This window comes from Lagenorhynchus albirostris, chromosome 12, assembly GCF_949774975.1.
Source record: "Lagenorhynchus albirostris chromosome 12, mLagAlb1.1, whole genome shotgun sequence".
In the NCBI taxonomy this organism is placed as follows: domain Eukaryota; kingdom Metazoa; phylum Chordata; class Mammalia; order Artiodactyla; family Delphinidae; genus Lagenorhynchus; species Lagenorhynchus albirostris.
In genome coordinates this window covers 55104619-55129894 of record NC_083106.1, presented here as the reverse complement: position 1 = coordinate 55129894, position 25276 = coordinate 55104619, and the positions used below count along the sequence as shown (strand labels likewise).

Below are 25276 nucleotides of genomic sequence, written 5' to 3'. Positions count from 1 at the left end.
ATTCTGTAAATACACTAAAAGTTATAGAATTGTGCATGGGTGAATTTATGATTTACAAATTATATCTCAAAGTTGTTTAAGAAATGGTACGGAAAGTTCTCATATAACTTTCACTCATCTTCTCCTAATGTTAATTCCTTGAATAATCAATACCAGTAAAGTCACAGACTTTATTTACTAAAGTACTTTTTCAATTCCAGGATCCAATTCTGGATCCCAAACTGCATTTTGTTGTCATGTCTACTCAGTCTCCTCCAAAGAACTAGTTTTTCGTTTTCATAATCTATCATTAGAATCTAGTTACTAAGCCCAGCTTACAATGAAAAGGAAGGCAATTGAACTCCCATCTCCTTGATAGAGAGGTAACTGAGAATTCATAATATTTTTTTGAAACTATCAAAGTAGTTAAAAAGTTGGGGGGAAGGTATATTGGAGTATGCAAATAGCTAGTTTCTTTTTAAAGTTTGTCCACTAATTTTGTCATTCATCAATGAATCTTGCCTGCAATAGTTATTACTATGGTGTTCTTATGGTGATTTTTCTATTTCCTCATTTGTCTACATTGTAGGGGAGGGGAAAAATAGCTTTTCCTTCTACCCTTCTTGGTTCTTGGGTGGGGCTCTGTAACAAAACACAGATTAGCAGGAGAAAAGCATAAATTTATTTAATATCAGTTTTACATGGCACAGAAGCTTTCATAAGAACATGAAGATCAAAAGCATGTTTATACTAGGTTTGATGAAGAGTAGAAAGTCATGGAAAAATGTGATAGGACAAAAGGGTATAAGCTAAGTGTAGCGACCTGGGAAAAACTTATCAAGGCCTGTTTGTTAAGATTCTTCTTGGCATCCCTTTGTCTTCTGAGATAAGGGTGCTCCTTTTCTCCAGATATAGGAAGGGCATCTCTCACATGAGGCTTTTAAGACCCATTTCAGGGAAGAAGGGTGAGGTGGGGGGGAGGGAGTCACAGTGGTATTCCTGCTTCTGTGGTTTTCTCACACTCTTTTAGCTTAAAATATTCAATGTACTAAGGTGCCATATTTTGGGGTAGTGTGTCTTGCACCCTATCACAGTATTCAACCAAGTCACTCCTTGCGATGTTACAGTTCAATGGGTTTTGACAAATGCATAGAGTCATGTATCCCACACCCCGATAACAAAGAGTAAATTTCCATCACTCTAAATTTCTCATATGAAGCTCCTTTGCAGTCAGCCCCTTTCCTCCTCCAACCCCTGGCAAACACTTATCTGTTTTATATCCATATAGTTTGACCTATTGGATATGAGTATTACATTGGATATGAGCATATACACATATGCCTGCACCCCTCTCCTCCTCTCCATACACAAGAATGTAGCTTTTGTTCCATAGAAGAGATAACAAGGAGCAGAATCTGAGTTGAGTTTCTTGCCTCTCTTGAAAGGCTGCCATTCCTCTCTCCTATGTCTGTAGCACAAAGGACACCTCTCAGAGCTGTTTCTGTAAAGATTCAGGAAAAAGAGCTTGTATATATTGACCACTCCTTCCAGGGATTTCACACTATCCTGCCAATCTGCACTTGACCTTTAATATTTTTTCAGCAATCCTAGCTAAACTCTAATGTGTTCAGTAGCATCTATTCCAGTAAGTGTGAATTTGCATCTGTTTTCTCTCTTCAAGCATTGTATTTTCTTAGATTTGGGGCCAGTTATTTGATCTGCTACCAGTTATGATTTTGAAGTTAGTCCACCTCTTTTTCTGTTGCAAGAGAGGAAGTGTCCCACTATTTAGCTCTGCATCTTGGGGTAGAATCCAGAAGTGCTCAGTTCTATAGTTTTTGGTTTGCTACTACCAGTTTACACTTATTATGCAAAGCAGGACTCTATACGCTTAAGATTTTTGCTTAGAGTGAAAATAGATATGTCTAATGCAGCCCCACTGGTATAAATTATACAAACTCTGTCTTTCCGAGTAGAATTTTTCTCACTTCTGTCTGTGCATACATCTGGAAAGTAACATAGCCAAACTAAGTAAGCATTTCTCTATTTTGATTCTTTAAGTCTTTCAAAATACATTTTACTTATCATTCTCTTGCTGTTATTGACCAGTTTTCCATTTTATTTTAATATGAAAAATAAGCGAATATTTGTGCTTTTCCATTGTAGTATCTGTGGGTTATATAAACTGCAGGAATGTAGCCAGTCCTTCTTTGGGAACTTTTACATAAGATAACGTCGCTGCCTGTGGATATCTTTAGGGATGCCCTCTTTGTCATGTGTGACATAGTTAATTTTGTTTATTTTTTCTTGATTAGTATGGCTAGGATTTTAACTGTTTTATTTTCTTTATTTTTATCTATTTTTGAAATGTCATTCATTTCACATTTTGTATTTACTATTTCTCTTCAATTATTAACCTATGTTTTATTTGCTCTTTAAAATGTGCCTTAACTTTGTATCATACAAATTTTGACATTTGGGGGTTTATTATTATTTAGTTTGAAATATTTGTGACTACTTTTTGGAGCCACAAATATAGAACATCTACCAAGTGTAGGTTGCTGCTTTAGATTTTTTATTTTTATTGATGTCTAATTACCTTCAGTATGTACGAGGGTATAATTTATATTACTTAAATACTTTAAATATACTGAGACTTTTTAATGTTTCTGCATAGGGTTAATACAGTCAGTAAATGTTTCCTGTGCACCTTGAAAAAATGTTCTCCTCATTCATTCAGTATTAACTTGTGAATTAGGTCAGGTTTGGCGGATAGTGTTCTAATTTTGTATTACTTAACTGACTTTTAATCTTTTTTTTAAATTATTTAAGAGTGATTTTTAAAATACAGACTGGGAGAAAATATTTGCAAGTGATGCAACTGACAAGGGCTTAATTTCCAAAATATACCAACAGCTCATACAACTCAATAACAACAACAACAAAAAATCTAATTCAAAACTGGGCAGAAGACCTAAATAGACATTTCTCCAGGAAGAACATGTAGATGGTCAACGGGCACATGAAAAGATGCTCAACCATTTTTTAAAGGTTGTGACATTGAATATGTTAGCAAAACCCTATATGACATGAGTTTTCTGCTTGGATCTAATTGATTAAAGCAAGCATATTTAAAAGTAACATTTCTTGAATAAAATTTTAGGGTTTTTTCCTGTATTTTCTAAAATTGATAGACTGTTTATCATTATCATTTTTCCTTTTGGAGAGTCTTCAGCTGTCATCCTAATATCTCAAGAGACTATTTATAGACCAAGCATATTCTTTAGGTGGTATAAATTTCCTGAACTTGACATTTATGTGTCATATCTATAAGAGTTTTATATACATACTAATAGATATACATAATTATATATCTATCTATAGTTTTAGTAATATATACATATACTTTCCTAAGTATGTATTTGTGTGTTTATATATTATAAGCTATTGCCTCTCTCAGCTTCAAATCTACCCTTCTATATGCAACTTCATGATGTTGGGATTGGGACTCTCCAAATCAGTTTCTGTTTTGCCAGCTATTCTTGGTTACTTTCCACTAATAGAAGGAGATTGGTAAACTTGAGAAAGGAGAATGGATTTGCTCCTTCTAGTTTTCTTCCTGTTCCTGTTTTGCTTTTTGTTTGTATAGGCATCACCTTGGCAATGATTCTTCATCCTGGAGGTGGCAGTCTGTTCCCATAACCGCATAGCAGCAGCTGAATCCATTTTGCAATTTTTCTATACCCTTAGAACCAGTCTTATTTTGTTACTTGTAGATCTCAATACCAGTGGGCCAGTGTTCACTTCTTAGAAATCTGGAACTCAGCTCCATGGGGACCCTCTTTGATTTCAGAGATGCCAGCAACAGCATAGCAGCACCACCCCCTTCCTGAGCCTAAGTTTAAGCTCTGCAGAGCCTTCCTGCAGGCTTCTCAGGGTTAGTCACTCCAGACTCTTCCCTTTGCTTTGGTAGCCATATCCTACAATCCCTACATTTGTGTTATTTTGTTAGTGTCTTCTGTTTTTATTATTTGGTGCTTCCACACTTGGTAAACAATTTTTATTTAATATTATTCTGTTAAAAGAGCTGGTATAATTTCTCTGGGCAGGTATTTGAGTGATACACAAATAATTCTTTTGCTGATATCTTTGATACAGAGTGATATGATATAGCATTTTTCAAATAAGCTGTACAGTGATTAAAATCATTAGTCCATTTAAAATTGCTTAGTAGTTGATTTCAAACTACTATAAGTCCAATGATAATTATATTAGTATATATTTTATCTAACCATTTTAAATTTGGAGTTAATTATATCAGTCTAATAAGGCAGAAGTGGCAAGTATTTTGATGCAGGCAATAGTATTATACAACGCCTAGCTCTGTATGATGTATATTCCTCCCCCTTTGTCAATCACTTAACAGTTTTTGTGAAATTCTAAGTAAAATGAGTCATCTCCATATAATGAATAATTTACATCTTCTTACTGGACTGACAAGAGTACAGTGAAAAATCATCTTTAATTTTGGAAAAATTTTGCAAATTATGAGCCATTTGCTGAGTTTTTATTCCTCATTAAATGATTCTTGTCATGTGTAAAATTCTCATTGAATGCAAATGACAGTATTCACATATTTTCAGATTTGTGAAATAACTTTACATGGAGAGAAAAATTTTATTCCAATGACAATAGGTAATTTGTCTTTCATATAGGTAATCTCGCCTACGGAGGGAAAATTATTGCTAATGTCTGAGTGCAAGCGGTTTTCACATTGTTTAAAGGAGTCAAATTTGTATGTCAGACTAATGCACTTTCCCCCCAAATTTTACAAAAGTAACTTCAGCTATCTGACAGGAAATTATTAATTCTGTGATATACTTAGTGATTCAATAGTTTTCTGTACCAGATGACATTGATTGACTTTGAAATGTAATCAGTAAAATACAGTGTATATATTAACATCTAAGTAACCACGTTTATTATAATAGGAGTTTATTCCACTTGTGTATTTATGTGACGCTGTCAACTTAAGAATGAAATTTCATTTTTCATGATTGTTGTTTAAGTGTGTGAACAAGGGGTTCTAGCTTCCTGGATTATAAATAATAACAAAATAAAACACAGGTCTTTAACTCAAAATAGACTGGCCTAGAAAATGCAAAGTTATCAAATACATGGAAAATTTAATATTTTTTCACTGTTGTTTTTGAGGATATCTGTTATTTCCTTGATGACCTTTAAAAAACTGCCAGGTGTGTATTCAGTCTCAGTACTACCCATGGATGGTTATAAGAATACCAAGATTTGAGTCACTGTGGTAATCAGAGCACCAGGTATGTGTCTGAGCTTCTATTTTATCTTTTGGGATTCTACATTAACAGGCAGATGTTCTGGGTTCCACTCTTGGCTGTAATATGATATTGGATAAGTCATTCTACTTTCAGGCTCAGATTTCTAATATAAACCTGAATTCCTATGACTTTAAGAATTTTTCAAGATTTATATGAAAATCAAATGTGATTATGCATGTGGAAACTCCTAAGAAAAAATATAATTATTTGTAAAATTTCAAGTTGTAGAGTTGTGGGAGAAATGACTCTAGGACTTGGTATCAGGTAGCCATTATATCAAAGCCATATCAAAGCCAATCTCTTTTACTTTTCCTTCAGTGGAGATATGACACTATAAATCTCAATTAGTTGATCCCAGGAAGAGTATCAGATACCTCTTGTAGAACCTGTCAAAGTGTCTCAGGTATAATGCAAAAACAAGGACCAGGAAAACAGCATGCCTCTAAATAGACTGCCATGCTGCACAGAGCTGGTCTACACATGGTTTGATAAAAGCTTGGAAAAGGTAATCTGGAACATTTTCTATTCATTTAGACCCATAATTGAGAAAAACTGACTGAAATAAGTTAAGAAGGACTAGCAGCACAGGATGAATACAGGCAGGAACAGGGTAGTTGACTTCAAACCTGATCCAGTAGTTTGCACATAAATTTTCCCAATTATTACAAAATCAAAGTATCTCTTAGGAATCCAGGGAAACTATTCACTACTACTTAGATCATGCCAGATATTTGTATATATCTGAAGCCTATCACCTATTACAAATAAAATAAAAATTATTGATGGTATGTGCAGAGAACTCTGAATATCTGTTATTCAGAGTTACAGTATCACTTCATTATAACAGATAGAACATTTTATGTTTTCATACCCTTAAAATCAAACCTCTGTATAATAAAGAGCAGGGCTTGAGAGAACTATACTCCTAGAAGCCAAAAGAATAAAATTCTTTATGATGGATATTTCTCACCTTATGTAAAATAAATCTATATATTTTTGTATTTAAAACAAAGGTAGTCAAGTTTAGAGGGTGTCGTCTTGAGAAAGACGACTAGGTTAATTCCTAGATTTGCCAGTGAGAAGCTATGTGACCTCAGGCACCCTATTTAACTTGTCTGAACTTCAGTTTCCTCATCTACAATATGGAGGCAGAAAAGTCCTGTAATATAGAGTTGTGAGGATTCAATTAGTTAGCACAGGTCCCAGGTTAAGCAGTAGTAAACGCTCAGTACATGTTAGGTATTAATACTGAACAATATATATATTAGAAAGCACTTTAGAAAAATTAATGCAAATGATTTTCTTAAAAAATTCAATTCTCTTAATGTTTTTGTTTATAAAATTACACTTTAATGTCTGTTTACATTGTGAATTTTTCAGTCTCACCATTCATTTACTTACTTATTTCTTCCCCACCTATTTTTGCAGCATATATAAAATGTGTGATAAGTACTTGCTGAATGTTGAACATGTCACAGTAAGAAGCTCACAGACCTTACCCTAAGGGAGATCAAGAAGCTCACAGTATAGTAGGGAAGATAAACAGATTAACACACATCCAATGCAGATGGTGAAGTCTTTGACAGCTCTATTCACAAGATGTTCTGCGACCTACATTAGCACCTCAGCCTTGTGGAGACTTTAAAGTCCTATTAGAGGAAGTGTCTCTTAGTAACACCAATCTCAAAAAAAAGGAAAACTGTATTTCAAAAAATAAACAGTATGTGAGAGAAGTACATTAAGAAATGAAATTAAAATTCTGGGGAAATAGAAACTGAAACAAACAGGAAAATAATAGTGAAAGATGAAGGTAAAATAGAGATAGAGGCAGTTACAAAGTGCCTTTTCTATGTCACTTAAAATTTTTTCAACTTTTTTTTTTTTTTTTTTTTTTGCGTTACACGGGCCTCTCACTGTTGTGGCCTCTCCCATTGCGGAGCACAGGCTCCGGACGCACAGGCCCAGCGGCCATGGCTCACGGGCCCAGCCGCTCCGCGGCATGTGGGATCTTCCCGGACCGGGGCACGAACCCGTGTCCCCTGCATCGGCAGGCGGACTGTCAACCACTGCGCCACCAGGGAAGCCCTTTCAACTTTTTAACGAGAGTCATTGGCATGTTTTAAGCATAGTTTGTACATATTTTTAAGAGGTCACTCCAGGTCTAAGATAGAGAATGGTTTCGAATGAGAACAATCCAGAACTTATTCTACATAATTAGAATAACAGTAGTCTAATTCTGAGGTACTGACAATGGAGAGATGGATTGAAGAATTAAATGTCTATTGAGGGACAATCTAGAATTGGTGACTGAAGGAATGTGGAGGAGAAATCACATTATATCTGGTATGACCTGTGTTAAAAATCATATTTCAGGTTCTTTTTGCTAGAGAACACATTATCTCAAAATACAGTGGCATAAAACAAAAATTTATGATTATTTCTCAGGGTTCTTCAGCTAGACTGGGCTCAGCTGAGCAGTTAAGATCTTGGTGACAGACAGATGGCAGCTATGGCTGAAATCATCTGGTTGTTTATGCTTATATCTGACACAAGGGCTGTGATGACTGAACTAACTAGGAACTTTTAAGGCATCCCTCTTTCTCTCTCTCTCCCTGTAAGTCCTCTCCACATGCTATCTTAGCTTCCTCATAACATGGTAGCTAGACTTCTTCCCTGGAAGTTGGATTCCCTCAGAGAGACTGTTCTGACAGATAAGAAGTGGACACTGCCCTTAATTCCAGGGCCTGGAAACGGGCATATTATCACTTTTTCCATATAGGTTGATCAAAGCAGATACCAAACCTACCCATATGGAAGAGGAAGGATCACTGTCTCTGACTCTTTATGGGAAGCATGCCAAGGAATTTTTTTTGGCCATCTTTAATTCACCATACCCATTATTGTTACTATTTTATTTCTTGAGAATCAACTGGAAAAGGGGAGTGATAGAACATGAGGGTACTTGCCAGTTTTCTAGATATTGAAATTTTGAAAGGGAAAGTGGTTTGGAAAAGAAAATGAATTCTGTCTGGATAACTGTCAGACTACCTAGTAAAGATACACAATCGCTGGATTTGGATCTGAAGACCAGAAATTGGGATCTCCTTTGGAGTTAGGCTTTACAGTTATTCATCTACACATTCTATAAACAGCAATTGAAGATCTGGCAGTGGAGGTGAACACTCTAGGAAATTAGAGAGATAAAGCAGATTAGGAGACCCAAGAAGAAATGGCAGAAGAAATGGCCAGGTTTTTAAGGGCTGGGCAAAAGTGATGAATACTGGGAAAAAAATGGTCAGATATGTAGGTAGAAAGGGAAGAGAATCTGTTATCATAAAATCCAGGGTTAGAAAGCATTTTATTAAAAATTAAAAGAGATTGTCATGAAAATTTTAGGGAATCTTCCTTTACTCTGGGTCTGAATTAAGACAAATTCATAACATTTATGACTGAGATTAAGGTTTCTTTTAGACTGGAACTGGTTTTCAGAACCTGAGAATATTATTGTGTTTGGAAAATGTTCATTTGAAAAGTAAGCTTTGCTGTGTTTGCACTTATTTTCTTTTTAATTTTACTATGGCTTTTAAATATGTCTACCTACATTTATATCCATAACTTTATCTGGTTCATCAATACTTTCTTATAATTTTGTGAGTACAGAAAAATGAAAAAATCGTAGGGTGTCTGACAAATTTTTGTGATAAACATTTTAAGTGTTAGACCTTTAAAAGCCTTGAAGTTTCTTTAAAGCACCCTCTTAGAGGTTTTTCTTTTAACATTTTAGACACATTTGGCTTTTCTAAAACTAGGTATCAAGACAAAGAGATTCTGCTGAACATCATGTGATATCTAATCTGTCATGGGAGGCTTTTCTGCCATTTCTGAGAAATCTCCTTTTTGGGTATGATCTTTCTTAGAATAGAAAAAGATTTACAACCCTAATACAACCTGCAGTGAAATCTCATTGTACCATTCCAGAATTACTTATAAGTCTCATTAGAAGTCATCCTTGTTTCTATGTGAATAACAAATATGACAAACTTTCATGAAAGTAAGAAAATATGAGTAATAAAATGAATTCATTATAGTGAATATTTAAAGGTTAACAACATGAAAAGTATGCTTTATTTTCTTAAATATGAACAGATTTGTGGCTCTGGAAGTAAATAATTAGTCTAACTTTATATACTGGCTGCCATTGACTTATGCTGTTATTGACTTGGGTTGTCATTGGTTAGCTCATGTATATATGTGTATATATATATATACACACACACACATATTTTTGTATCTTTATATGAGTATATATATGTGTATGTGTGTGTGCAAGTATGTGTAAACTTCAAACTAAAATTGTTAGAGTGTAACAATTTAAAATATATGGCCATCTCTTTCTAAAGGAAATAATATTTGTCTTCTTAATAAGAATAACTATGAAATAAAACTCTAACAACATCTTATATATTTCTTTTTTTAGATGTTTCAAGTAAAGACATAAAGTTTAATTATTTTTTTAAATGTCTTAGAAATAAAACATCTAAATATCCATTACCAGTAGCTGAAATATTTGTCTTAGCTCTCAGTTTCAGTATTGGTCCAATATGTAAGCACTGGTAGGTAGAAAAATCTTCACAAACAAAAGTCTTTATGTACAAATTTTATGAGGTCATATAATAGAACATATGATCACACTGAAGGGAATATTTACATTTAATAAAATGGTAATCAAGGAAAAAATTAAAATTAAAAACAAATATATCCAGATTTAAGATGTACTTGATGATTTGATTTCCTTATAGCAAGAAATCTTTTATTATATTATCCATTTATTAACAGAGTAAGATTGACACCATTGTTCAGAAGTGTTATTTTAAATGGCATCTTAATTAAGATAAAACTTACATTATTAAATTATTTTTTCATAGTGTAGATAATTAGCAAACTATTTCCAGCTCTATTGCTCTATCAGCTTTGTATGATGTCAACATAGCTTGGAGGCAGAGCCTGGAGAATGCAACACGAATATGTTTACAATTAGACTCATAAACAGGGAATGAGTGACCTCCTCACATTCCCTGATAACATGGACCATTCAACCTCTCTAAAGGAGACACCAGCAGTTCTGAGATGGAGCCTAACAAAAATAGCATAGGATGAAATTCATTATGAGGATGGAATTTATCAAATAGATGCTGCATCCATGCCAGTACACATTTGATGTTTTAAACGTCCAGGTTAAGACATGGGGTGAACAATCTTGAGCAATCTGTGATGGTGTTCTCCAATAGGAGAAATTAGAGTTATGTTTCAGAAAGGGGACACAGTTTAAATTTGAAGACTGCAACAATGGTACTATAATAGAAGTGGTGACCAAATCATGGGAGAATTTTAGAATAGGCCTTTAAGAATAGACATGTGTAAAAAACAGTCTGTCATCTTGTTAATATGACCTCTTTGTAATTTTTGTCTGAATTGTGAGAGTGAAAGAGAAGATAAACCAACTGAAATATAAGTTGCACCAAGTATGAAAGATGGCACAGGATGACATAGTATGAAAGAAAGTTTTTCACCCATGGTGAGAAAGATGGTGAACATAAGAGCAAAAAGAGAGAGGCTGATCCCGTTATCATTGTAGTATAGTTTTTTTCCATATAAAACCAATCATACACCAAGTTGACAAGAACCAAACTGTGGAAAGATAGATTAATGCACAGTTTTTAGTAGAACCCACGGTAAAAAGATGAATACCTATTGTAGCCAGCTTTGGTTTTTGTCTGCTTTTTTGTTCACATTGAATCTAGCTCATAAGTTTGTAGGGTTACAAACACATAGTAGGCTAGATTTCCATAAATGAAAGGTAGATTTAAAATAATTTCATATATATCTCTAACAGTTAAAAAATTAAAATTTATTCTAAATGTCAATAAAGCATTCAATATGAAAATGAAATTTGATCAATTAAAAATAGGGAATGTAGTCACAACCAATTGTGAATGAAATTCAATTGATAGGGTCCAACTGATATTTTTTTCCCTAATTTATTATTAGGAAAATAATATTCAGTTCTTATAAGCTTTGATTGCATAAATGATATCTCAGACTTTGAGGTTGTTGAGAATCTTCCAAAGAAGATCTAAAGTTTTGATAGACTTTTTAAAACTATCTTATTTAAATAGTCACTAATTCAGAATCATTTTATGAATTATCTTTTTCCTTCATCATTATCATAATTTTTTATGAAACAACTTGGAATATGTTTTGAAAAGAAATCAACTCTACTACTGACTTTCATATACACAAAAGCAAGATTAGATCATATCTTATCATGTATCGATCATGTCTTATCAGGTATCATGACTACGCAGTTTGCAGTTTTCAGAAGTTAGAATAAACAACATTACATCATGAACAGTGACAGTACAGCAAATAGAACCACTGTTTGACTTCACAATCATATAAAAGATTATCTGTAGAAATATTTGAATTATAGTGAAGACTTTTCTGTGATTTCCTTTAAAAACAATTTTCCTCATGCTTGTTTTCCTTGTGTTTTTAAATATTTCCAAACCACTTCATTCCTAAGGCCGTTAATTAACTGTCAATAATAACAAACACTTCTCCCTCTCTTTGTAGTGAGATCACAGTGTGACAGCTATTTGACAGCATTTGAATTACAGGAAAATGAAGTAGGTTGTCTATAGTCATATAGTGCAAAAACTAAATGGATTATAAACCCAGAAAAAATATGGCTTCAGAATTCATGCTTTTATCACCTATGATTGTTCATCTCATTCCATGTGTTAATTGGCTATGTTATGACACCCAGATATGTGGTCAAACATTATTCTAGATGTTTCTGTGAAGGTAATTTTTAGATGAAATGAACACTCAAATCAAGATGGCCTTGTCCACTCAGTCAAAGGCCTTAGTAGAAAAAGATGCCGTTTCTGGAAAAAGAGGGAATTTTGCTGGAAGACTGCCTTTGGACTCAAACTGCAGCTCTTCTCTGGGTCTACAACTCACCAACCCCCCATGCAGATTTTGAACTTTCCAAGCCTCTGTAAATATGTGGGACAATTCCTTAAAATCTCAATCTCTCCCTTCCTTCTCTCTCTCTCTGGGTCTCTCCCTGTGTCTCTCTTTGTCTTTATCTCTTTTTCCTCAGAATCACTGTAGACCAGGGTTGATGTATCTTATGCTGCTCTGAAATTAAGCTCCCTGTTATCAGTGGGAATGAGAGCACTTCAAAATAGCTCAGACTAACTGGCAACACTTAACTGTAAGAGGTACGTACAATGAATGTGATGGATAGAAAGGACAGAATATAATCCACAGCAACCTGACCTACAGGGATCTGTGGTAATTTGAAGAAAACATGATGCTTCAGGATGCAAGACAGATGTGGACCCCATACAAATACTTCCTGACATATAATACCAGAAAGATCTCTGGCTGTGCCAGTTTTCAGGTGTAAACAACTTCTGAGACCTAGAGCTCATTGGTTTAATGGGAGGCTTGGTCACCTTGAAGAAAGGCCCTATAATCCCACAGGAAGCATATACCATACTGGTCAATAATTTTTCTCCAAAGGAGCTGACAGCTGTTTCTTATAGTAACTAAATACTAGGAAAATTGAATACTCAGATCTTCACAGGGCTATTGGATGCAGATTTTAAGCCGAACTGATACCAGGAAATCCAAAAGTCATGAGCCCTCCTCATCACTTCACCCCCTGTTTAGAGTGATAATTCAAATTCCAGTCCAACTCCATCTCATAATTTTTCCAGTAGGTCTGTTGACCTAGGCTATTTCTATGGTCTCTGAATGCATGATCAAGATGAATATAGTTAAGTGTTCTCAGAATCTCATTTTGTTTTCTTGACTTATGGATTTCAGAGCCATTATTGTCGAAAAGGCTCAGTAGGAATCCACGATACCTCTTACCCCTCTCAAAATAGAGTACCAACAGCAACACTCAGTGAAATGGCACAGTACAGTGAAAACTTCACAAACCTAAAGGATGCAAGGATGATAGTCCCTGACATATCCCCACTTAATTCAATACTTTGTCCCCTGAAAAAGCAAATAGATCAAAGCAGATGACAGTGGTCTATTCTAACTTTAACCATGTGATAGCCACAATCATAGCTGCTCTAACGAACGTAGTATCTTACTGAAACATATCACACAACCCTGAACCTTGGCAAATGGCTACTGGTGTGTTGTTATCAACCCCAACCCAGAATGGGAATCAGAAGCCATTTACAATCCTTTAGGACAGACAGCAGCACACATTTACTAGCCTTAGAGCTATATTAATGTTCCTTCTCTGTCACAGTAAAGTATGAAGAAGGCTAGATCCTGTAGTCAATGTACAGAACATCATGTATGTCATCCATACTGACAAAAACTGCATCAATTTTGGGGCTTTGAGTAGGTCAATAGCAAGAGAGGAAACTGCACCTATTTCAAATTATGGTACTAAGTAGTACTGTCACTTAAACCATATGGCTTTGTAGATGCCATGATGCTAGAAAAACATCTACAGAATCAGGGTACCATGTGGATATTTATAGCACAGACCTCTGGGATTCTCAAGCAGTGTCATGATTTGTGCAACTGAGAATTATTCTTCAATTCAGTTCTTGGATCTATCATAGACTCATAAGCCCTTGACATTAGCCTTGAGTCTTTCGGTGACTAGAGAACATGAAGATGCCCACAATGAAATGCATATTTTCTGAAATACCAAATAATAAGTTTGAGTAGACTTAATACCAATTCATCATACAATGGAAAGAGAGTGTTTGAGGTATAGCTCAGGCAATTAGAAAGGACAAAGTATATTACATAAATAGGTGTCCTAGACTCACATGTCATCTAAATCTGTTGCATTGATATTTATCCCTCACACTTTACAGGTAGTTCCCTAAGACCAGATATCAAAGAAGGAAAAATTCTAGGTCCATTTAATGGCTAAGTTAGTTCAATATATTGGTGTGAACTAAATATACTTTTTCAACATTATTGGTCTGGAACCTAGGAATGGAAATTATAACAGCCCCTCTCAGTGACACATTGGGGAATTTATCCCCACTATTTTAGACTGTGTTAAAATTTTATTTTTGACTTAATTCCTAGGTTTTAATTGCTTGGGGCTTTGATTTGTTGGAGACAGGCTTTTCTACTTGGGAATACAGTAAGGGTTCAATCTGGTTACTTTGGACAGTTTGCACCAAAAATCTGAAGGCAGACAAGTTATTCCTACTTTGATAGAGGTAATTGACTCTGATTTTCATGATGAAATAGAGCTGTTGCTATTAAATCAGGAGAAGGAAGAATATGGCTGCATCTCTGGAGGTTTACTGGTGTGCTTGTGCATGCTTCCATTTATGGAGATAACCATAAAGAGAAAATTATAAGCACCAGGAACTGGCAACAGCACAGTTACCTTGGAGAAAGAAGTCAGGGTCATCTTACTGGGCAAACTACTTATTAGCAGAAGTACTGACTGAGGTTGTAGGAAATCTAGAATGAGAGGTAGAAGAGAGAGATGATATATATAAACTATGGCCACAGGATGAACTGCATACGGGAAACTAACTTCTCAATGGTTTCTTCAATTATCCTCTTTTTTAAACTGCAACTGGCTACAAGTATCAGTGAATCAGTAAGTAAAGAGAGAGTGGATCTGAATTTTGCAAGAAGTGAAATGTAGCAAAACATAATTACTGATGGTTTCCTATTCCAAGTACTGGTATGTATCCAACTAAAAGCATATCTGACAGTGAAAATTTATGGTCTATAAGTGCCTGAGAGCTGACAATCCCAGGAGAAGCCCTTAAATAATGAAGGAAGGAGGTGATGGGTAAATACCACAACTTTTTTGACTTTAGGTGGGATAATTCTGAGGTGAATTTTATAAGTCTCTCCCAGGGTCACTAGTGGGATAAAACCCTATTTTTCCAATGTGTTAACTTAATTACTATCATAACCTTGAATGACTATATCGCTCCCCTAGTCCCTCACTGTGCTCCTGAGATGATTTCTAAATAAATTATTTACTCTATACATGTCATTTTGGACTAATAGGCTTAGAAAACCATCAAGTGAAAATGTCTCTCTAAAAAATTCTTCGATAGATATAATTGCTATAGGGAGCATAGTCTACCTAGAAAACTGAGAGAGTTGAACTCCTTTTCTTGAAATTTTTTATTAGATTGGATTAGATTAAATTCCCTTGACTTGAAACTGAAACTCTATCTACAGAGGAATAGAGATATAATTTTTGACCTATGAAACAAAAGGAAATCAACCTAACCTTCCAAAATAATGTTATTAAAGTGTCCAGAGATTAGATAAATATATGCAAATATCTTTATGCATTAAACAGAAAATTTAATGGAAAATGATTCCCCATTTCAACAGCAACACCAACTATAAAATACCTAGAAATAACAGTAAAGAATATTGTTTAAGATCTGTATAAAGAAAACAGCACAATTTTATTATTACAAAAAAAAGTCTAATAAATTTGAGTTAGGTATAAGGAAGAACCTATATTTCAGAATGGGTGTACATGGTGTATGTGAATTGTAGTTTCACTATATAATAAAACTTAAGGTTACCAGAAATCTGATTATTAAGACTTGAATGACCGGCCAAGAATTTTGGATTTTAGTTTGGCGTCTTGGGAGCGGGTTTGATCATTTCTGAATTTTAGAAAGGTTTGGCATTACATAGTCTAATTTGAAATATCAAGAAGCTACAGTAGGTAAAACAAGTTCTATGTGACAATTACATAATTATTATTGGTATAGATACTAATAAGAGATTCTATCAATACTAATAAGAGAAGCTGATAATAGAAATATTATTTTAAGAAGGCAAAATACTCTGTTTCAATTTTCCTAAACCAATGTGTGTGTGTGTGTGTGTGTGTGTGTGTGTGTGTGTGTATAAAATTTTAAATGTAACCATTATTGACTATATGGCTTTTTCTCTAAAGCTCATAATGGCCAGCTCTCCAAATATATTCTATGGCTCAAAGACTACAATCAGTCTTGCTATGGCTATTGATAGTTCTAATATCCAGAATAGTATGGGTGGCCCTGCTTTAGCAGAAAACTGCCAATCCCCTCAGTATCTGTGAAGATCTCAGAACTGTTTTCTATTCTCCTGATGTGATTATGATTTTCTTTAAATTGGGGTAGGTGGAAATATGTTACCAATGAAGAATGGAACATTCTACTTCATTCCTAACTAAGAATTTCATTTTAACACCATCTTTGCACATTAAAAACTAAAATAAAATCCCTTGAGGGTAAATAAAAGATGTCTGGGTAGAGATAAAATGTAAAGCATTTGAAGATGATTCTAAAATTCGGGATTATGTATATATGTATAAGAAAAATCTGGTGCAATGGCAATAGTCCCTTTGAACTTGCATAGAATAGATAATTTAAAAAATTTTTTTAATGAATCCGCAAATTAGATTCAATTTTCTAGACAGTCAACAAACTAAAGCAGCACTTTCCACATTGTGTAGCTTTCTTAGGTATACATGTGATTAATACATATAACACCAAATCAGTTAGAAGCGTTCATTCAATTATTAGCTTTTGTGATACACTGAAAAATATTTTCCATAGAATAACATTCGAAAATTTTAAGTCTCTTTGACTATTTTGTTTCTAAAAAATAAATGCCTATATTTCTGCTCTGACATGTAAATAGTGTGGATGTTAGCACTTCCATCCTCATGATAAAAAATGCTAAACAAGCTGAAAAACAACTCAGAGAACTGAGGTCAAAGGGCAAGTTGCTGCCCACAAACCTGAATAGACTCAGATATGGAGGATCACAGAAAATCACAACTTACTTGGAGCAGAAGCCACTGCTGGTACCAGTACAAGTAGGCAGACTTAAACTGTAATTGAAGAACTGCTGGCAGCTCAGTGTCGAGTGTCTTGAAAGTTATGACCTCTGGGGATCCCAGTGTTAGGCAGGCCACCAAAATTCCATGAGTTTTACCTTCAGGATGCCCACCAGCTTCTCACTGTGAAAAACAAGAAAGGAAAAAAAATCCCTTAGTTCTTCCTGTGTATAGTCTTTATTACCATAACTTTATAATAAGATTTGAAAGTGGGTACTCTGAGTCTTTCATATTTATTTTTCTTTCCTTTTTCTTTTTATAAATTTACTTATTCATTTTTGGCTACATTGGGTCTTTGTTGGTGTGCACGGGCTTTCTCTAGTTGTGGCGAGCAGGGCCTATTCTTTGTTGCGGTGTGCGGGCTTCTCATTGCAGTGGCTTCTCTTGTTGCAGAGCACGGGCTCTAGGCACGTGGGCTTCGGTAGTCGCAGCAGGCAGGCTCAGTAGTTGTGGCTCACAGGCTTTAGAGTGCAAGCTCAGTAGTTGTGGCACGTGGGCTTAGTTGCTCTGTGGCATGTGGGATCTTCCCGGACCAGGGCTCAAACCCGTGTCCCCAGCATTGGCAGGTGGATTCTTAACCACTGGGCCACCAGGGAAGCCCTACTTTTCTTTTTGAAAAGTTGTTAAGGCTATTCAAGGTCCAAAAATATAGTGGGAATTTGACTGGAATTCCATTGGCTCTATACATCAAATGGGGAAGACTAGTATATTAGTGATATTGAATCTTTAAATCCATAAATAAGGGTTTTTTTTTCTCCATTTAACTAGGAATTTTTTTTTCTTTCATCAGTATTTGGAATTTTCTTTATCCTATTTTACTGAAGTACAGTCGACTTATAACATTGTATAAGTTTAAGGTGTACAACAAGATGGTTTGATATATGCGTATGTAGTGAAATGATTACCACAATAAGTTTAGTTACCATCAATCACTTCACATACTTAAAATTGCTCATTCCTGTGATGAGAACTTTTAAAGTCTAGTCTCTTAGCAATTTTCAAAGATACAGTACAGTATTGTTACCTACAGTCATCATGTTGTACACTACATCCCCCAAACTTATTTATCTTATACCTGGACATTGTACCTTTTGACCACTTTCATACATTATCCTACCCTAAGCCATACCTCTGGCAGCCACCATCTTGATCTCTGTTTTTATGAATTTGTTTTTTCAGATTCCATATATAAGTGAGATTATGCAGTGTTTGTCTTTCTCTGACTTATTCCATTCAGCATAATATCCTCAAGGTTCATCTATGTTGTTGCAAATGGCAGGATTTCCTTTATTTAATGGCTGAATAGTATCTAGATCTCTATATATATTCATCTGTTGATGAAATTGTTTGTTCTATTCTTTTTTTATGAAAGACACTTCTTCCAGATCTCTAAAATCATGGTGGAAGATGGAAATTCATATATACATTTTATTTAGTTTATGAATCAAGATTGAAACATTAATGTAGCTCATCAGCCACATATAACTGGATTCAATAAATTTTGTCTATTAGGATAATTTTTCCTTTTGTTTACTTTTATATGTAATTTATTCCATGAGTTTCACTTATGTTGCTGTAATATCTTATGGTTTGCAAAATAGGAAGCCTAATCTTAAAATATTCTTGTATGGTAGGAGTATTCCCATTTTAGATGAAGAAACTGATGCTCAAGGAGGAAAAATTTTTGACAAAGTTTACCAAGAAAATATACATTGAAGTTTGAAAATTAGCTAGTGCTTCCAAAACCCATGTCATTGTTCCATACTTATTCTGTGTTTTATGTAACAATGCACTGTAAACATTATAATAAAAATGAAGATTGAATGTATAACAACATGTTTATAAAATTAATATACAATTAATTAGCAATTAGACTTTATATCTGTGTTATGAGTGCTTTGGGGATATAAAACTCTTCATGGATAAGAATAATCTAATCTCGATATCAGAATACCATTCTATGTATCATGAATATTGGTATCAAGCATGATATATTTAAATGAATCTCTATCAATGTGAAATACTTTGTCATTGACAAATGATGGGCTATACAGGAAATTAGTATTTAGGAAATAAAGATATAATTTTAAAAATCCTTGCTTTCTTACTAGGGGAAAAAGGTTGAAGTAACTGTAATATTAAATTATTTTAAGAATTAATTAAATAGATTACTAAAAATAAAAAATGGAAATACTTTCCTAGAATTTTATTCTGAATGTTCTTCTAAATTGAAAATATATTACTATGCTAGATATCAAGCCTCCAAGGAAAGCACTTAACAGTTTCACATTTCACTGACTAGTGTTTGAGATAGTTACTTTAAATCATAGCAGGACACGTGGAGTTAAATGATTTTATCTTGGCTTGAGAATTAACCAACAGCTGAACACTTTACCTGCAATCTCATTCAATGTGATTTTAATGGACTAGCTCATGGCGGGAAAATGCCATCACAATTAAAATGAATCTCTTAGGTTTATAAATCCTTGTAGAGACTAACTCAAGAAGGATATCAACAGAGGTTACAAAGAATATTTCACTTGAAAGTGTCTGTAATACTCTGCGTATGTGACTTTTTTATAAACTCTTACAGTTTATTATATTTTCTATTTTAATACGCAGTAATCATCAACTAAATATTACGTGCATATTTTAACAAGTGCTATAGACCTAATGCTAATGCTCTTACCTTGAAGAGGATTATTTGTAGTTCAAGGCTTTAAACTACTCTCTAATATGTAGAATTCTACACTGAATAGTTTGCCCAAGTGTTCCGAAGGTTTTGACTTTGCAAGATATTGCCATCATTAGCATCAAACTTCTGGATCAGAAACAAAACTCACAATGCCCTATGTTGTTCATCTATGTTGTTGCAAATGGCAGGATTTCCTTTATTTAATGGCTGAATAGTACCTAGATTCAGCCATTAAATAAAGGATTCTAGAATTAACAAAATCATTGAGGCAGGTTCTAAACAATTTTTTTCTCACTAAAATTTTAGCATTATTTATTTCAACAGAGTGTTTAAAATTGTTTTAATGGCAGTGGTGTTGAGAGGATCAATAGATATGATATCAATAGATTTAAATGAAGAAGTGGTTGAAAATTCATAAATATTACCTTGGTAATAACACAAAGGCAGGAAAGACAATAAAGACACGTTGCTAGAAGTCTAAATCTGAGTTATCCTAAGTATTTAATTGGAAAGATACTTAAGACTATAAAGATAGAAGGTCCTGGACGAGGATAAGAAATGAGGTACAGAATTAAAGGAGGTATTCTCAGATTCTTGAAAGTGAGTGCCTCCTTAAATTTTGGGTCCTAGGCTCTTGCCTTGCCTCACCCTAGTCCTGAGCAAGGAAAGTTGAATTAAATACTACACAGATTTCCCAAGTTTGGATATTTCAAAGGACTCACGAGGCTTCCCAAAGCATACTCACATAATGCTCTTTATTTAAAGTGAAAGTATCAATAAGACACAGCAATAGAAAGAGAGTACAGGCAAGTTTTGGAGGTCTGAAATATATCCAGGTACAATCTCCCCAGAATCCTTAATGCACATGGGCCAGGCTTCAACATCAGTTGAGGCATCAAGATCTGTGCAAGGAATCTGGGTCTCATGAGCACTCAAGGCAGAAGTAAGGAAGGGGGATTACACATGTCTGGCAATGTAGTTAAACATTGCCATATCTCATAGGCTACACCAGGTAAAAACCATCAGTAAACCAAGCCCTAGGAGTGTCTAGGAGATCTTTAGACTTTAAACTACACATGATAAATCCCACAGAGCTTATCTTGGTCAAAGCCAACCTCCAGTATCCCCAGAGATAATGATAGAATTTTCTCAGACCAGCTGAAAATCAGCTCTATCCTACACATACTCCAGTATGACTCCCCCGACCTTAGGGCTTCTATGCAGAAACATTTTAACAGATGCCAGTAGGATTGCAAATTGGTTTTAAACCAATCTTAAGCATGCATGTGAGATCTTGATAGTCCTAGATGTGGCCCAAGGCTTATATCAGGAATAAATTAAAGTAATAATAACTGACTACAGGAATTTGAATTCTCTGGACAATTATCAAATTTTGCCTTTTCATTACTTTTGGTCCCTTCTTCATACACACACCTTTTACATGTACTACTGAAGAATTCCAAATTTGAAAAGCTGCATTATGCTTAGCCATCTGCATTATGTTCAATGTTGAGCATTCAGTGGTTTGATCCTTAGAACAGGTTTCTTTGGAAAATGTTTCCAAAATCATATATTACCTTTGAACTCTTGTATGTATTTATTTGCTTTTTTAGTAGGTAAAATGAAAATAAAGAAATTAACCATAACCAATTTAAAATGGTTAGTAAACAAATAGGGTGAAACATTTAGATGAAATAGGACTGTTTGTAAGGTAATAACACATGTGGAGAGTTTAAATGCAAAAACAGAATGCCATGAGAATTTCCATATCGTTTATGATCCCTGATTTCCAATATGGTATATGTAAACATGCTCTGAAAAGTATTTTTATGTTCTTCTCTACATCACTAAGACAAATTAATGAATATACCACATTCCAATTTTGAAAGTAAAGTATAACAGTATGATTGAAACTACTCTGAATTTATATTTTATTCATAGACTGCCTTAAGAATTATTTTTATAAGCATCTGTTCAGATATATTTTTACTTTTTATTAACATATTCAAAGAGTAAAAAAATTTTGTCAGGAAAAGTTTTATCACATAAATGTATATAGTATCAAAGTACATATTTATTATTTAAATTATAGTGAGGTTACTAAAGCAAAAATGTAGACTTGGAAAAATGGTTTGAAATTACATATTTCTATAAAATTATTTAAAGTAATTGAAGTAGTTCTTCAACATTAAAATGATAATTATTTTGTTCATTTAAATAAAATACTGCATAGACATAGATATATATAACGATGGAAAATTTCATTGATATTATAAAATCAGAGTATAATGAAAAAAGTACAGAAATACACAAAAACAGTAAATTATATTATAAATTTCTGGTGAATGATGTCAATAAAACCACAAAAATGTTTTGGAATCGGAGGATTTGAAATGACTCACAAATGTGTAATAATGAACTACTCTTAGAACTATTCAAACACTAAATATGTACTGCTTGTTAATCATTTATTATAGTTTTAATTTAAAATTTTTACCATTTTATTTTAAACCTCATTGTCAATATTGCGTAATGTCTTATTTAAAGATGAAAAAATCTTTAAGTTTTATAATTTTCATTAAAAATTTGAATCTAAATTACATAGCAGAGAAAAAAATTGGAAATATAATTAATTTTTTTCATGAGATAAAAGTATTTCTATTAATGTTGGAAAAAACTTAAATAGGAACTATAATATGTTGATATAATTTTGAATTATCTGAGTTATTTTATTTAAATAGTGCCTCATCCTTTCTCAGTTTTCTAGACTTGATTGTTGGGGGACTTCAATGGAAGAGGAAATTATGCATATTATCCTGTTAAGTAAAATAAAAATAAAAATCCATTTCTGTCAATGGATTTTAGACACTTGGTAGTTCAGGTTTAGTAGCAACATATTAATTCATCAGTTTTTTTTAACTTTTCTACATATTATTCCTTAACATCTGGAAAAAATTTAAAATCTATCATAGTAAATATTGATATCTAAGAATGTCTTTTAAATTTGTTACCAAAAATCTTTTGTGTGCCTCAGTGTGTTAGTTTTATTATGCCCATGAATAGATTAAATCTGTATACTTAAAATAAAATTAAAGACAAAATGGTACAGAACTCCTGAACTGTGGAGTTTTTAACTTTATAAACTACCAAACATACAAACTGCTATCAACTGCCTTTTGTATATAAGATCTGTAAAAACTGCACTCCTTATAATAAAGCCCCAAATCCTCCTCTCTATGACTAGGATAAAACACTGAATTGAGACATGGTCAATGTATTAATTTGATGAATAGAATTTATGCTAATCTCACCCAATTTTGACCTGCAGCTGCTTGCGGGGACATGGAAGAGGGGGCAAGAAAATCAAGAAACCTGGAATTGTGTTGCCATTTAAATGAGTATTCCTAAAAGGTGAAAAAGCGGAGAAAAGAAAGCCTAGCTGAATGTGACAGAAAGACCTGGACACAGTGGTGCTGTCCCTGCCAAGAGCGCCAAGCCCCACGTACTGCTGAGCCAGTACCCAGAGAAGGAAGTGAAGCGCTGAGGTCAGTTAACGTACAATATGTACCAGGACACCTGACTGCCTCAAGTAGTAAGGAAATCCTGAACTTCACTGACGGTGCAAAGAGCCCACCAGCTCTCCAAGCATGATGCTGTGACCAGCCTGTCCACCTACAATGTCCAGCTGGCCCGGAGGGACAAGGAGAACACCATCTCAGGTCCCATCCATGACACTGTCTCTGTCTCCCACCTCCAGTATGATGCCTTGCACCTGGTGGGACTGAAGAGCCCAGGACCCCGGCATTTCTTCAGCCCGAGTCTGTCTGTGGAAACTTCCAGAGGCCTCAGGAAAGGCTTCGTGTCCGAGAGCCGAGTGGGGCCTGTGGAGGCCAGCTGCCTGGTGATCCTGGCTCCTGTTCTGCCAAGTCTTCCACATACTTTATGTAGAGTCCACCATGGACTTTCAGGGCAGAGCAATATTGGAAGGTGTCTCAATACCTACCACCACTTCTGTCCCATCACAAAAATGACTGGTTCTCCCACAAAAGTGAACATTAGAGGATCCCACGAGGCTGAAGCAGGCACCTTCCTAGGTAAGTGCACGCACAGGTGGCACCCTGCCTGGCCTCCTGCGTATGGACATCGCCAAGTGCCCTGACCACCAACGAGAGCGCTCAGAGTGCTGGACCCCTAGCTGCTGACGGCCTCTGCACTGACGCAGTACACCCGGCTTTCCTCCCAGGAGACCCAGCAGTTGGCCGCCCTGGGGCCCCAGTACCGCAAAGGGCCTCAGTCCAGAGTTCGCCATCCACAAGCGGCAGCTCAATGCAGACAACCACAAGTTCCTGCTGCTGGGGCCGAGGCCCCTCATCCCTCAAGAGGACAGCTAGTACTTGGAGGACTTCCTGGAGACCATCAGGGTGATGGACAGTGACCGCATGCATCATCACGATAGGGGCAAGGCCTGGGTGCTTTGCCATCCCCACCCACCCCCTTAGTCTTGGCCCATCCTTCCCAGGAAGAGGTTCCTGTGACCTCTGTGCATCCACACTTCCTATCCCTGGGCTGGGCTGGGGGCTGGGCGACAAACTCCAGGCACAGATGTCCCTCTGCTGTTAAGGAGCACTTTTATATTGAGAAACAATACATAAAGCAGTATAAAATAACTCATTTATGATCATATTAAACTAAACTTTGCAGATATTTTCATTTCCTGCTACATTGACTGAAATATTCTTTCTCCTGCTGCCTCGTTTTAGAAATCCTTCTTTATTACTCACATCCTCCATAAAATATTTTGTAAAGATACAGTGCTACATATTTCTAATTACTTTATTTGTTCAAGAAGAATTCTTTGGATACCAGTTATGTGTGAGGAGGGTTCATGTAAGAAAATTTTCTGATAGTCTCATAGGTAATGTCACAATTTTGGAGAAATATGCATTTTGTTGACTTGTTCATTGCCTAAAAATTTAGATATTGGCAGTAAAAATTCTTTATTTCCAAGTTAACTGACAAAAAGTCAATGAGATTCCTAAAGTGCAGGGTTTTGGGTAGAGGTAGAGGGGTGATGTTATAGTGAAAGCTTCCTAGGCTCATCAAAAATTATTGTACTAGTCCTGACTTTGTATAAATTAATAAACGAACAATAGAAAGTTCTAAATCAGACTTTTACATCAAGAAATAGTTCATTGCACTATGTAACTAAACATTTTATTATTGGCTTAATCTATGATTAACACCAGAAGAGATTCCACAGATTGGAGTAGACATAAAGTGTATCTACTCTTCTTTGCTGAGATTCCTTTCTAC

General features: G+C 34.9%; 1 pseudogene; it reads left to right on the top strand.

Moving 5' to 3' along the window:
* LOC132530485 (cerebral cavernous malformations 2 protein-like) overlaps nt 1-24122 on the top strand; it is a 29658-nt pseudogene extending 5536 nt beyond the window's left edge.
* The last annotated feature ends 1154 nt before the right edge of the window (nt 24123-25276 follow it).